The 15,078-nt window shown below is 45.5% G+C and overlaps 1 long non-coding RNA gene across 1 annotated transcript; it reads left to right on the top strand.

Annotated features, from left to right (window-relative positions):
* Positions 1-14: 14 nt before the first annotated feature.
* LOC114487743 (uncharacterized) lies at positions 15-14,288 on the top strand. The gene is made up of 5 exons (XR_003683090.2): positions 15-506; positions 1,758-1,841; positions 11,670-11,758; positions 12,551-12,698; positions 12,944-14,288. It is a non-coding gene; the product is annotated as an uncharacterized lncRNA (long non-coding RNA).
* Positions 14,289-15,078: the final 790 nt, after the last annotated feature.

Genomic DNA, 15,078 nt, shown 5'->3' with positions numbered 1-15,078 from the left:
CAACGGGAGAGGCCACAACAGTGAGAGGCCCACGTACCGCTAAAAAAAAAAAAAAAAAAAAAAAAAAAAAGCTGGAGGCGCGCCGTGGAGCCGGCGCCTCGCAGAGAAGCGGAAACGGAGTCTGAGCGGTGAAGTTAATTGGCTCGCTCTCGATTACAGCTCAGTTCGCAGGTGATGGCGGTGGGATTGGAAGCCGGCGGTCCCGTCTCCCTTTGCGTGCCCATCTTTTTTTTTTAAGTCAGGGTTATTGTAGTATAACTTAACACCCTTTAAAACTTTAATGTGCTTTGTAATTTTTAAGAATTTACACCCCTTTAAAGCCAACAGGTCAGAGAATTTTGACAAAAATATACAAGCATATGACCGCCACAGTGGTCAAGATACAGAACATTGTCATCACCCCAAAATGTGCTCTGGTGCCCCTTTGCCCGCCCCTCCCCCACCGCCATGCTGTGGTAACCACTGATGATTTCTGTCCTCTACATCTGCGGTCTCCACAATGTCATGTGAGTGCAGTCACACAGTATGTGTCATCCCTGGCTTCCTTTAAGGTCCCACATGTCTTGCTTTTGCTGCAGTTCCCCTTGGCAGTGTCTGACCACCTCCCAGGCCCCTAGACTTTGAGGAAAGTTTGTTGTCCCTGCCTGGGTCTAGTGCAGGCCTGGAAAGGAAGGATGCTTTGAAGTGCCTCAGTCCATTCAGGCTGCTACCACAGACTAGGTAGCTTATAAACAACAGACATTTATTTCTCTTAGTTCTGGAAGCTGGGAGTTCAAGTCAAGGCCCCAGCATGGTCACCTACTGGTGAGGGCCAGGATGGTAGCCAGGGCCTTCTCCCTGTGTCCTCACCGGATGCAAGGGCAACATCCCTCTGGGTCTCCTGTATAAGGGCACGAATGTCATTCATGAGGGCTCCATCCTCCTGTACTGAGCACTTCCCAAAGCCCTACCTCCTAATACTGTCATCCTGGGCAGTAGGGTCTCAACCTGTGAGTTTTGGGGGGCACACAGACTTTCCGACCACAGCAGAGGGGAGGACAAGTTGACCCAAGAACCAGGGACAGGCGTGCCGAACAAGGGTTTAGGACGTTTCAGAAATGCCACTCACATTAGACTTGATCACGTAAGTCGTGGAGAGTGAGTTAGAGTTGAATGTTAGACCCTCCCTCAGAGCCCCAGGGTGCCCCAGGGGGCTGCCTCAATGTTAAAAACCCATCTCAGAAGAGAAGGGTTGTTGGCCAGAAAGGCTGAGTGTCCAGGCCAGCACAGTCTGCAAGCAGCACTTGGGTCCAGAGAGTTGGAGCGAGAACAGGAAAGCTTATGCATCAGAGTCTCTTTTTCTGTTTTGGGGGATCTCTGCCTTTCATGGAAGAGGCTTTCCTCGTGTGTCTGGCACCAGAAAGCCAGCGGTGTGGGTGGGGCTTCACTGAGCATCCTCCATGGGTGATGTCACAGTTCCCACAGGTTAGCAGACAGGTGTCCACTTCATTCCCCCCGGTCAGCAGGGTCTCCTCTGTGCTTGGCTTCCCAGGGCACTAGGTCTCAGCTTCTCTACTGAGTTACGAGTGGCCATCCACCATCCATGGTGCAAACACTGCTGGCCCTGCCTCTGCCTGGTCTCCCCTCCCACTCTCTTTGTCCTTGTGGATTTACACCTTTTTTTTTTTTTTTTTTAATCTTCTGTGATCACTTTAGAGGGGCCTGGGGAGGAAGCCATTTTTAAACCATGGTTGTAATGTTTTATTTCTTTTTTCAAGACAATCTGAAGTCATCCCCACCCCCTCTGCCCACAGAAGGTGAAGAAGTTGAAGTCAGGACAATGTGCAGACCACGCTTTGGAGGTGTTTCATTATACAGGGAAGCAGGGAGGTGGCACAGTAACTAAGGAGACGTGAGGTCAAGGTGGGGGGCATTGTTCGTTTAAAGATCAACTGTCCGTGAAATGACAGATTCTGTTTGTATGCTGATGCATGTCCAGTGGCCAGTGCAGGGGGGAGGGTACCTGCAGGAACAGAGACCTCGAGAAGGTGAGAGGATGGCCCAAGTGGAGGCTTTCATCTCTGTTCATGGAGCGAGAAAAGGAGTCAGGAGGTCCAAGTGTGGACAGGTTTCAGGCCAAGGGTGGGAAGGTCTGATGGCCGGTGTTTTCTCAAAGAAATGTGAGGTCAAGGTCACCATCTGGGAGTAAGGGTGTGGGAAGGTTGAAGAAATAGAGCCTATCACCTCTTAGAGAAATGGAGGAGAACCGCAGGGCAGTGTTCAAACCCCTTCGAGTTTTGTCGTCATGAATTTAAAATGAAGCCAGTCAGCTGAGGTGTGTGTTACCCTCCCCCGAAAGCAGGTGCAGGACTCTTCCAGGCTTCAGGTTTTGCTAGGTGACTAGGGAAGAGGAAGAGGTGTGTTTCCAAGGGAGGGTATATGCAGGGATCAGACCCTCTCCTCCCTCCCCCACCCCAGCAGCTCCCAGGGCCCTGGGTACCCCAAGGCTAAAGGAGTTCCCAGCCTCTCTTGTAAATAAGCCAGGTACCACATGACAGCTGGTGCACAAATCTGCCCGAGCCTGAGAAACTCAGGGAGAATGTCAGAGAAGGAAAAAGGGAAGGGGCTTTCCAGAGGCTGAAGTAGGGGCCATTAATTAACCTCCAACCCAGAGAGCTGGCCCTGCCCGATAAAGGGCTCATGCCAGGGGCTGGGGCTCTGAATTCACTTCTGTACCTCAAACCTGCAGAAGTGCCAAGGCTCTACCTAGCTCTGAACTCACGTGTGCACAAGTTATTTTAATTCTGACTTCAATGGTTGGTTTTATGAAAGTATTTCCTCTTTTTCTTTGCTCTTAGCTATATATATTTTCCTTTTTCCTTTTTTTTTTTTTTTGGCTGCGCCATGTGGCTCACGGGATCTAGTTCTAATTCGAGTTTTTGTCTTTTTTGGATATATGCCCAGGAGTGGGATTGCTGGATCAAATGGTAACTCTATTTTCAGTTTTTTAAGGAACCTCCATCCTGTTCTCCATACCCCCTCCATCCTGTTCTCCATACCCTCTCCAGCATTTTTTATTTGTAGACTTTTTGATCATGGCTCTTCTGACCGGTGTGAGGTGATACCTCATGGTAGTTTTGATTTGCATTTCTCTAATAATTAGTGATTTTTTTAAAAAAATTATTTATTTTTGGCTGTGTTGGCTCTTCGTTGCTGCGCGCGGGCTTTCTCTGGTTGTGGCGAGCGGGGGCTACTCTTCGTTGCGGTGCACGGGCTTCTCATGGCGGGGGCTTCTCTTTGTCGCGGAGCACGGGCTCTAGGCGCACGGGCTTCAGTAGTTGTGGCTCGTGGGCTCAGTAGTCGTGGCTCACAGGCTCTAGAGCGCAGGCTCAGTAGTTGTGGCGCACGGGCTTAGTTGCTCCGCCGCATGTGGGATCTTCCCAGACCAGGGCTCGAACCCGTGTTTCCTGCACTGGCAGGTGGATTCTTAACCACTGCGCCACCAGGGAAGTCCCAGTTAGCGATGTTATTAGTTAGCACATCTTTTCATGTGCTTCTTGGGCACCTGTATGTATTCTGTGGAGAAATGTCTATTTAGGTCTTCTGCCGATTTTTTAATTTTTACTGAGTTATGTGAGCTGTTTGTACATTTTGGAAGTTAAACTCTTGTCGGTTGCATCATTTGAAGATATCTTCTCCCCTTCTATAGGTTGTCATTTCATTCTGTTGACGGTTTCCTTTGCTGTGCAAAAGCGTATAAGTTTGATTAGGTCCCATTTGTTTATTTTTGCTTTTATTTATTTTGCCTTTCCTCCCCTCCATTTTTATCTCCTTCTTCCAGGACTCCTGTTTTCTAAATGTTACCACTTCTACTTTTATCCTCCATATCTCTTAGCTTCTGTTTTATAGTTTCTGTTCCTTTGTTCTTTCTTTTTTCCTTTTGGGGAATTTCTGTTCTTCCAGTTCACTAATTCATTCTTCAGCTGTCTAATTCATCCATTCAAGAGAATGTTTAAATATTATTTTTTAGTCCAACTAGTACGTATTCAACCTAGTCTCTCTTATTGGTTCTTTTTGATGTTTTTGTTTTCTTGTTTTGTAGTTCCAATAGCTTCCTTATATCTTTTAACATGTTTATTAACCTAATTTAAAATTCTTATTCTGAAGATAATGCAGTGTGTAGCTTTTCTCTTGAAAGTGGTGATGTCCTGAACCTGTGGGATCTGACCTGTCCCCAAGTAGATAGTGTCAGAACTTAGTTAAATTGTAGGACACCCAGCTGGTGTTGCTGAATTGGTTGGTGTTGGGGAAAAAAATACAACCTCACGTTGGGTGACCGGAAGTATCAGAAGTGCCGTATTGAGAGCAGAGGAGGTTGCCATGCTGTATCCTCTGGGTATGTTCTGCTCTGTCCGCAGGCCCCAACGAGCTCAGCCACGGGGAGTAGATAAACCCCAGAGGGAGGCTCCAGAAAAACACAGCCAGCCACCCCTCGGCCCACAGAACAACCCCTCCAGGCCTGTTTTCACACTGCGCTCTCCAGAGGGAAGCAGCATTAGGAGGACCCACCCCTACGATGTCATCCATCAGGCCTGGTTGTCTGGAGGGGCGATGAGGAGGCAATTGCCGAAATCAGTCAGTCCCAGCCTGTTTTTCTCAGCATCTCCCCAACGCAGGAGGTCTGGGCCGCCCTGATTTGGCTCCAGAGGCCTGGGCGGAGATCAGAGTCACTGGAGGGGTGGCAGCAGGTACTGCGTGTGCCAGCGTGCCAGCGCAACGGAGGGGACCGAGCAGGAGCAGACCCACTCCTCCATTTCATCGTCCCAGCTGAGAACAGCGCGTCCCTCCCCAGCACCCCAGCAGACTTTCACACCCTCCCCGCTCCCGGGGAGGAGCCCTCAGGGTGCCTGACCCTGACCTAGCTTGGGATTTATCGTCCCTGCTAAATGGGGGTGTTACAGGCCTGTTCCACTTGATGACTGAGCAGGTTTGTCTGGGCGGCCTCAGCACTTTGCACAGGGTTAGAAGGACCCATTTTTTTTTTTCCTTTTTAATTTTTTAAATTGAAGTATAGTTGATTTACAATGTTGTGCTAATGTTTACTGTGCAGCAAAGTGACTCAGTTATACACATATAGACATTATTTTAAATATTCTTTTCCATTCTGGTTTATCCCAGGAAATTAGATAGAGTTCCCTGTGCTATACAGCAGGACCTTGTTGTTTATCCATTCTAAATGTAATAGTTTGCATCTACTAACCCCAAACTCCCAGTCCGTCCCTCTCCCTCCCCTCCCAGAAGGCCTAATTTTATTTCTGCACACGTGAGGCTTTGGAGTAAGGCTCAGAACTCGTATCCCCAGGAGATGTTTAGGCCCGGATTCACGCAGAGCTGTTCGGCCTCATCTGTCCAGATGGAAGTGGTGATATTTGCTGATTTCTGGGTGAGACCAAACCATGCCCCACAGAGAGTTTGTGTCTCCACCTTCTGCCCCTTACATTCTGTGTTCCTGGGTCACCCCAGAGAGCCTGCACAGATGGTGTATTTACTTTGGGGTATGTCTTTAGGCATGGGCCCCGTATTTCACTATAAATTTCCGTGTGAGGAGACCCATTTCAGGCCCCACTCACCTGAACCCCGTGGCCAGAGCTTGGAGCCGTGCTGCGCTGCTCTGGCCTGAAATACAAGTGGGGACAGCAAAGCTGGCAAAGCTGGTCTCCAAGTGAGATAAGTGAATTATTTTAGGCGGGTGACGATGACGGTGACGGGAGTCTGCAGGGCAGCAGCCGCTTAGAGGAAACCATCAGCACTTGACTGGGACTGAGCGGTCTCCACCTGCCTTCCTGTGGTTTTACAGAAAAGTGGAGAGGAGGTCGCAGAGGTTTCTGCGTGGGGGCGGGGGGGGCGGGTGCCAGAGGAACGCGGAGGAAGCGACGTGCAGACTCTTCCAGCCCCCGCTGCGCCCCTTCCGCCTCTGACTTCTCGCCTCCGGAGGTCTCTGTTTGTCTCAGCTCCCTGCTCATGCCTTTGGGTGGCTCGGGGCCTTGGTCCCTGGCGAGGTCCTGGCTGGTGTGGGAACGGGAGCCTCCAGGAAAAGCTCGGGGGAGGAGTAGATCATCTAAAAGGCCGTCAGAGCATCTGAATTTAAGTATTGGCTGCAGAAAGAGAGCAGGCCGCTTCAGCTTCTAAAGGTGATTACGCTCAGGCCTGATGCTCAGAAAAACAGCTTTCACAGGAGTGGGAGGGGTCGGGGTGCCGATTCTCAGACGCCAGGGCAAAGCAGGAAGTGTTGGAGCTGCCAGCCAACCCACACGTAGCAGGGTGGGAAGGCCGAGGATTATGGAAGGGGAGAGTGTTCTCCCTGGGAAGTAAGGCCTTCTTTGGATAAGCCCCAAAGGCCCTTTTCCCTCCCAAATGCTGAAGCATCCCCTTTGCTGGATGCAATGGTCAGATTTCCCACTCTGACTCAGGGTGAGCAGAGCAGTTCTGAAAACTCGAAGTCTGAAGAAAGGCAAGCTGAGCAGAGCCAGGCCTCCGTCCGCCCTGCCCCTGCTCCGGAGCCTGCTGTGGGGGTGGATGTGAACCTGCTGCTGCTTTGAGCCAGCAGCCTGAGTTCTGGGCCCAGGTGGCCCTGCTGGCCCAGCCCCTCCACTCCTTCAGCATGTGGTCCCTGCCTCTCAAACACTGGCCTTGAGGGATGGAGGGAAGGCCCCCAGTTTTCAGAGCGGCTCCCTCACTTCTTTGGCCCAGAAAGCATAAAGAAAAAGATTGGCAGATTCTTTTTGAAATCCAAAACTTCGGTTTTTACAAAGACACCATAAACAAAAAGTGAAATAACCCTCTGAGAGACACTGTTTATCACAGTTATAACAGAAAAATGATTACTTTTGAGAATGTATAAGGCGGTCCTACAAATTAATAATAGGAATGGGCAAAGATGTGAACAGGTAATTTGCAGTACAAATTAATGTCAAAAAATGCAAAAAGAGTTTAATCTCACAAGTTTAATCAGGGACATGCGAATTAAAACACAGTGTCATTTTTGCCCTTCAAATTATCCAAAATTAAAGTGATTATTATATATTGGATATGGTCACCTTATCTTTGATAAAGGAGGCAAGAATATACAATGGAGAAAAGACAGCCTCTTCAATAAGTGGTGCTGGGAAAACTGGACAGCTACATGTAAAAGAATGAAATTAGAACATCCCCTAACACCATACACAAAAATAAACTCAAAATGGATTAAAGACCTACATGTAAGGCCAGACACTGTAAAACTCTTAGAGGAAAACATAAGCAGAACACTCTATGACATCAATCACAGCAAGATCCTTTTTAACCCACCTCCTAGAGAAATGGAAATAAAAACAAAAATAAACAAATGGGACCAAATGAAACTTAAAAGCTTTTGCACAGCAAAGTAAAACATCAAAAAGACAACCCTCAGAATAGGAGAAAATATTTGCCAGTGAAGCAACTGACAGAGGATTAATCTCTAAACTTTACGAGCAGCTCATGCAGCTCAATATCAAAAAAACAAACAACCCGATCCATACATGGGCAGAAGACCTAAACAGACATTTCTCCAAAGAAGACATACAGATGGCCAACAAACGCACAAAAGAATACTCAACATCATTAATCATTAGAGAAATGCAAATCAGAACTACAATGAGGTATCCCCTCACACAGGTAAGAATGGCCATGATCAAAAAAATCTACAAACAATAAACGCTGTAGAGGTGTGGAGAAAACGGAACCCTCTTGCACTGTTGGTGGGAATGTAAATTGATACAGCCGCTATGGAGAACAGTATGGAGATTCCTTAAAGAACTAAAAATAGAACTACCGTACGACCCAGCAATCCCACTACTGGGCATGTACCCTGAGAAAACCATAATTCAAAAAGAGTCATGTACCAAAATGTTCATTGCAGCTCTATTTACAATAGGCAGGACGTGGAAGCAACCTAGGTGTCCATCAACAGATCAATGGATAAAGAAGATGTTGCACATATATACAATGGAATATTACTCAGCCATAAAAAGAAATGAAATTGAGGGCTTCCCCGGTGGCGCAGCGGTTGACTACCTTATGACCCAGCAATCCCACTACTGGGCATATACCCTGAGAAAACCATAATTCAAGAAGAGTCATGTACCACAATGTTCATTGCAGCTCTATTTACAGTAGCCGGGACATGGAAGCAACCTAAGTGTCCATCAACAGATAAATGGATAAAGAAGATGTGGCCCATATATACAATGGAATATTACTCAGCCATAAAAAGAAATGAAACTGAGTTATTTGTAGTGAGGTGGATGGACCTAGAGTCTGTCATACCGAGTGAAGTAAGCCAGAAAAAGAAAAATAACTACCGTATGCTAACACATATATATGGAATCTTAAAAAAAAAAAAAAAGTCGTTCTGATGAACTTAGGGGCAGGGCAGGAATAAAGACACAGATGTAGAGAATGGACTTGAGGACACGGGGAGGGGAAAGGGTAAGCTGGGATGAAGAGAGAGAGTGACATGGACATATATATACTACCAAATGTACAATAGATAGCTAGTGGGAAACAGCTACATAGCACAGGGAGATCAGCTCGGTGCTCTGTGACCACCTAGAGGGGTGGGATGGGGAGGGTGGGAGGGAGACGCAAGAGGGAGGGGATATGGGGATATATGTATACGTATAGCTGATTCACTTCGTTATACAGCAGAAGCTAACGCACCATTGTAAAGCAATTACACTCCAATAAAGATGTTAAAAATATATATATATATAGGGAATTCCCTAGTGGTCCAGTGGTTAGGACTCCATGCTTCCACTGCAGGAGGCACAGATTTGATCCCTGGTCTGGGAAGTAAGATCCTGCAAGTCGGGCAGTGCAGTCCCCAAAATATATATATGTGAGGGTCTGGAGAACTAGATACTCTTATGCAGTATGGTGGGAATTCATATTGGTATAGTTCTCTTTTTTATTGTGTTAAAAAATACATAACAAAATTTACCATTTTAACCCTTTTAAAATATAAGATTCAGTGGCATTAAGTACATTCACATTGTTATGCGACCATCACCATTATCATCTCCAGAGCTTTTTCATCATCCCAAACTGAAACTCTACACCCGTTAAACACTAACTCCCCATCCCCTTTCTCAGCCCCTGACAGCCACCATTCTACTTTCTGTCTCTATGAATTTGATTACTCTAAGGACCTCATATAGGTGGGATCATAGAGTACTTGTCCTTTTTGTCTGGTTCATTTCACCAAGGTTCATCCACATCGCATGTGTCAGAATTTCCATCCTTTTCAAGGCGGAATAGTATTTCGTTGCATGTGGTACCGTCTTTTTTTTAATATATAAAGCATTTTATTTTTAAAATTTTATTTATTTTTGGCTGTGTTGGGTCTTCGTTTCTGTGTGAGGGCTTTCTCTAGTTGCGTTGAGCGGGGGCCACTCTTCATCACGGGGCGTGGGCCTCACTATCGCGGCCTCTCTTGTTGCAGAGCACGGGCTCTAGGCACACGGGCTTCAGTAGCTGTGGCTCGCGGGCTCTAGAGCGCAGGCTCAGTAGTTGTGGCTCATGGGCCTAGTTGCTCCGCGGCATGTGGGATCTTCCCAGACCAGGGCTCGAACCCGTGTCCCCTGCATTAGCAGGCAGATTCTCAACCACTGTGCCACCAGGGAAGCCCTGTACCATCTTTTTGAAGGGCAACTTTGTAGTAATCACAGATTTCAGTGCCATATTCTTTGATACCATTCCACTTCTAGCTATATCCTGAAGAAATATTTGCACATCTGAGATGAGATGTTCTCAAGGATATTCATTGGAGCATTGTTTTATTTATTTATTTATTATTTTTTTGGCCACCTACTGCATACCTTGTGGGATCTTAGTTCCTGACCGGGGATTGAACCCGTGCCCCCTTCAGTGGAAGCCCAGAGTCCTAACCACTGGACCGCCAGGGAAGTCCCTGCAGGGTTGTTTTAATAGCGAAAAAAACCCACAAATATCCATCAGTAAAGAGATGGGTAAAATATGGTCTATCTGTACTGTGAAATATATTGTAGCAATTCAGAAAGAAGCAGGGAGATCTATATGTGCTGGCTTCAAGCTACATGAGTATGTTCTGTACAATTCCTTTTAGGTATAATTTTTAAAGTATGTTTTTATATAATACATACATATGTAAACACATTAGAACAACCTGGTGGTAAATACACCAAACCTTTACCAAGTGACACAGAGAAAGATAAGTGTGGAGAGAGATTCTGAGGAGGGACACTGAGAAAGGACTTTCAAGTTTTATTCTATACACACGCGCACAAACACACGCGTACCCATTGACCGAGTCTTGACAACTGGATCACACTCACTGTTACTTAAGTAAAAAATACTGAGAAAATAGGAAATATGCTAAATTGAGTATATTAGGATTGTAGGTTTAATGGGTGCTTTCTTTTTCTGTATTTCTCAAGTTAATTACATTGAGTATGTATTACATTCATAATTAGGAAAGCAATAAAATTTTTTTAATAGCGCTTTTTTAAACCATTTTAAAAATTGAAGTATAATTAATTTACAATGTTGTGTTACCTTCAGGTGTACAGCAAAGTGATTCAGAATATATATGTTCTTTTTCAGGTTCTTTTTCATTACAGGTTATTATAAGACATAGAATATGGTTCCCTGTGCTCTGCAGTAGGTCCTTGTGGGTTTTTTTTTGTTTTTTTGTGTGTTTTTGGGCCATGCCACCATGTGGGGTCTTTGTTCCCTGACTAGGGATCGAACCTTTGCCCCCTGCAGTGGAAGCGTGGAGTCCTAACCACTGGACCGCCAGTGAATTCCCGGGTCCTTGTTTAGCAATACAATTATTTTAAGGAAAACATGGTGTACCTACTATGATTATGCAGACATTAGCAAGATTGAAGTAAATGTATACATTGGGACATGTATACACAAATGTGTCTGTAGTGGCATAGAAATCCAGAAGGATACCTACAACGTGTATCCTTACAGTGTCCTTATGAACCAGTAAGTAAGGTTCCCATCACCCCTGATATAATTTCATTCCACTCTTCTCCATGCTAAGTTCCTGCTATACAGGCCATCATATTGATCTTGAATTTAAGCTTTCTTCTGCCATAGGACCTTTGCACATGATGTTCCCTTTGCCTGGAACACCCTTCCCCCAGATATCATGAGGCAAGTCCCTCTTTTCCTCCAGACCTTTGCTCAAATGTCATATTATCTGTGGGGCTTTTCCCTGATCACCCAATGCCCTTTATTCTGCTTTATTATTTTTTTACTATAGCACTTTCCATTATCTAAAATATGATGTATTTACCTGTTTGTCTCCTCTCCTCTTTAATGTAAGTTCTGTGAGGGCAGACTTGGTCAGTTTTGTTCATTGCTACATTTCCAATGCTGGAAACACAGTAGACGATAAATATTTGTTCAATGAATAAATGGATGGAAAAATAGTCTCTTTCAGTGGTTTGCTCTGGGGGACGTGAGAGAGGTAAGAGGGGATTTTTCACTTTTTACTGGATACTCCTATATATCATTGGATGTATTTTATCAAGAGCTTGTATCACTTTTGTATTTTTTAAAAATCAGGTAATTTTTAAAAAAATCACATGTCCAAAATTTACTACTGTTTTGTCTGTTAACAGCTGATGAAGACAAGCCGTAGCAGGTACCAGCTGACTAAGAACAACTTACAGAAGAAACATTTAACCTGAAAAGTCTTATCCATTTCCCTGTGAGTTGGAAAAATGTTTTCCTTTATATTGTTCTCTTTTGTATTTGTGTTGCTCTATTTTTTAAAAAAATTTATTTATTTATTTATTTATTATTTTCTTTGGCTGCGTTGGGTCTTTGTTGCTGAAGGGCGGTCTTTAGTAGCTGCGGGCAGGGGATTTGTGTTGCTCTATTTTTTAAAAAAATTTATTTATTTATTTATTTATTATTTTCTTTGGCTGCGTTGGGTCTTTGTTGCTGCACGTGGGCTTTCTCTAGTTACGGCGAGCGGGGGCTACTCTTCATTGTGGTGCGAGGGCTTCTCATTGCAGTGGCTTCTCCCGTTGCAGAGCATGGGCTCTAGGCGCGCAGGCTTCAGTAGTTGTGGCGCGTGGGCTCAGTAGTTGTGGCTTGCGGGCTCCAGAGTGCAGGCTCAGTAGTTGTGGCGCACAGGCTTAGGAGCTCCACGGCATGTGGGATCTTCCCGAACCAGGGCTCGAACCCGTGTCCCCTGCACTGGCAGGCGGATTCTTAACCACTGGGCCACCAGGGAAGCCCCTGTGTTGCTCTATTTTAGTAGTAGAATATCCAGACCCAGTTTGTGACACTCCCTGAGGCCAGCAATGTTTCTGCCCTGCAGAGGCCAGGAAACCAAACAAAATCAGCAGTGCTGGGTAGGGAATGGGAGGTGTCATGGCTCTAACGAGGTTTCTCAAAGTGTGAGGCATGTTACCTAATTGAAAAGTTAAGTGGAAAAAAAAAAAGTGAAATTGGAACACACTGGGTTGAACCACATTAAACCGGTTCCTTTAAGGCAGAACTTCTTGGTGTCTTCAAGATGGTCTCCAAGGGGGAAGTAACAGACAACTTCCTGAGCTCCTGTGACCACAGCATCCTTTCACCGCGGTTGTAATGTTTGGAGGACAGAGTTTGGGAAACACTGATATCAGAAACTTGTGAAGGTAAAGGTGTTCCTTAAGAGGAGTCCTGGCTGGTGTTAACATGGTCAGAGGAGTAGGTGCTAGAATAAATTATAGGCGTTGACAGACCTACTAGCTGGAGAGTGAACCTCACCACTCAGCTTCTGATGACCACGAAAAAGAGGGGGAGATAAGGATGGTGATGGGATCAAGAAAGTATGAAAAAAGGAAAATCTCAAAACTTATTTCCCAGTTAGTATCGTACTAAGTGCAAGATCCTTTCCCAGAAATCAACATTTATCTAAAGCTTCCATTTGGAGTTGGCTGGGCCTGATTGAAAGAGAGCCATGATTTGCCCCTTCGGATTATTTGAGGAATGAGCAGAGTGTATCTAAAATGAAGCTTGTGATGGACTTCCCTGGCCGCGCAGTGGTTAAGAATCCACCTGCCAGTGCAGGGGACACCGGTTCGAGCCCTGGTCCGGGAAGATCCCACATGCTGCAGAGTAACTAAGCCTGTGCGCCACAACTACTGAAGCCTGCGCGCCTAGACCCCGTGCTCCACAACAAGAGAAGCCACCACAGTGAGAAGGCTGCGCACCACAACGAAGAGTAGCCCCCGCTCAATGCAACTAGAGAAAGCCCGCGCGCAGCAATGAAGACCCAACGCAGCCAAAAATAAAAATAAATAAATAAAATTTTTAAAAATAAAATGAAGCTTGTTGAGGTTCAGTCATCTTGTTGAGGTTCGGTAAGTCTCGTGAGATGTAGTTTCCATGGAAAATGAAACAGAGACTTGTGCAAAAATAAGTCTACTCTGTGCAGTTTGGGAGTGCGGCCTGACTTCAAGGCGGAATGACTTTGCTGGCCCTCGGATGGGGGCCCGCTTGTTGTGAACACTGCCGGTGCTGTGTTGTCAGTGACTTCAGTCCTCCTGAAGCCTGAGGGTGGCGATAAAGAAGCTGAAATACATCTCCCTTCACAATCTCCCCTTTCCTCTCCTGAAGCCACACACAGGGGCCCACCCATCTGCGTGCTTGTGCACATGCGCACATTTTTCTCTAGCATGTTTCACTGTCTTCAATGGTGTTGCATGAGTTCCTATCTCCTTCATTCTGTTGAACTACTGCATTATCATCATTTAACCACTCCCCTTTGATGGGCGATTAGCTTGGTCCCAATTTTGTCATTACAGTAGCATTGTCAGCACTAGGCAAGTTTTTCCATTGTTTTAAGTACTTCACATGTGATCCTCATAACTACTCTGACAGGTATAACTACCCCATTTTTATAGGTAAGGAATCTGATGTACTGAAAGGATAAATGAGTTGCCCAAGGTTACAAGCCAGGAAGTGGTGCAGCCACATATGAACTCAAGTAGTCCTGTCTCCAGAGCAACACTCTGAACCATTAGATTAGACATTTTTACACTGAGGGCATATGATCTTTTAAATTGAATAGACCTAATTTTATGTAAAATCCGCTGTGCCGTTCTCATATTTTTCATTTCACTGAGAACTGACAAAAACTTACCTTGGAGTGGCAGCAGGCTACAGACCAGCCCCTGGGACCACTGCTTTCAGTATACCAAGCAAGTATTCTTTTAACACATCTTTGCGCACACACGTGAGCATTCTTTCAGGAAAGGTAACAAGAAATATATTAACAGAAACTCTTATCAAATTCCTAAGTAAAAGGGAAACAGTGAAGATTACAAGTGGGAGTGGTTAAGTGGCAGCTTGTTCTGCAAACTCTGGCATCTCAGGGCACATAATATTGTGCAGTACAAGCAGTTCTCGTAAACACAGGGAATCTGCTTTCCAGAGATAGCACAGGTCGAAGATTAAGTTTAAAATAATTTGCAAGACTGACCCACATATACTTTGCACACCAGCCTAACAAGTCACAAAGGTCCCATAAGCATCCCTCTGTGTTAATGTTTCTGAGGTTATAAGGGGTGGAGAGGTCCAGGGAGACATTCCCTTAAAGGAAGGGCAGGTGAAGTATTTGCACCGTGGGCTGTAACGGAATATACATGTAGCTTCCTTCCCATGGGCTCTTTAACATTTGGACCAACACTGGACTTGAGAACTATATTCCTGGCAGTTGGATGAGAAGCTAACTGGACAAGAACATTGAGATGAGTAGGTGATAGGACTGAGAACTCTCTTGGCTTGAGATACATGAACAAATCTTGATCATCTATCAACTCTCCCATCCCTTTCTAGGTCATCCCAAAGTTCCACTCCTAATCACATTTCCCCACTGCGTTGCTGACCCCTCAGTCAACAGAAGTCAGCTGGAACCACAAACCACAATTGGCCTGTTTTATTCAGTGTAGAGCAGGGTTTGAGGCCAAGAGTGAAAAACCGACTTCCAAAACCAACCGATAGCACAGGTTGTTGAAGACGAATGCATTTAGA

Source organism: Physeter macrocephalus, chromosome 14, assembly GCF_002837175.3.
Source record: "Physeter macrocephalus isolate SW-GA chromosome 14, ASM283717v5, whole genome shotgun sequence".
In the NCBI taxonomy this organism is placed as follows: Eukaryota; Metazoa; Chordata; class Mammalia; order Artiodactyla; family Physeteridae; genus Physeter; species Physeter macrocephalus.
This window is presented reverse-complemented; position numbering and strand designations above follow the sequence as displayed.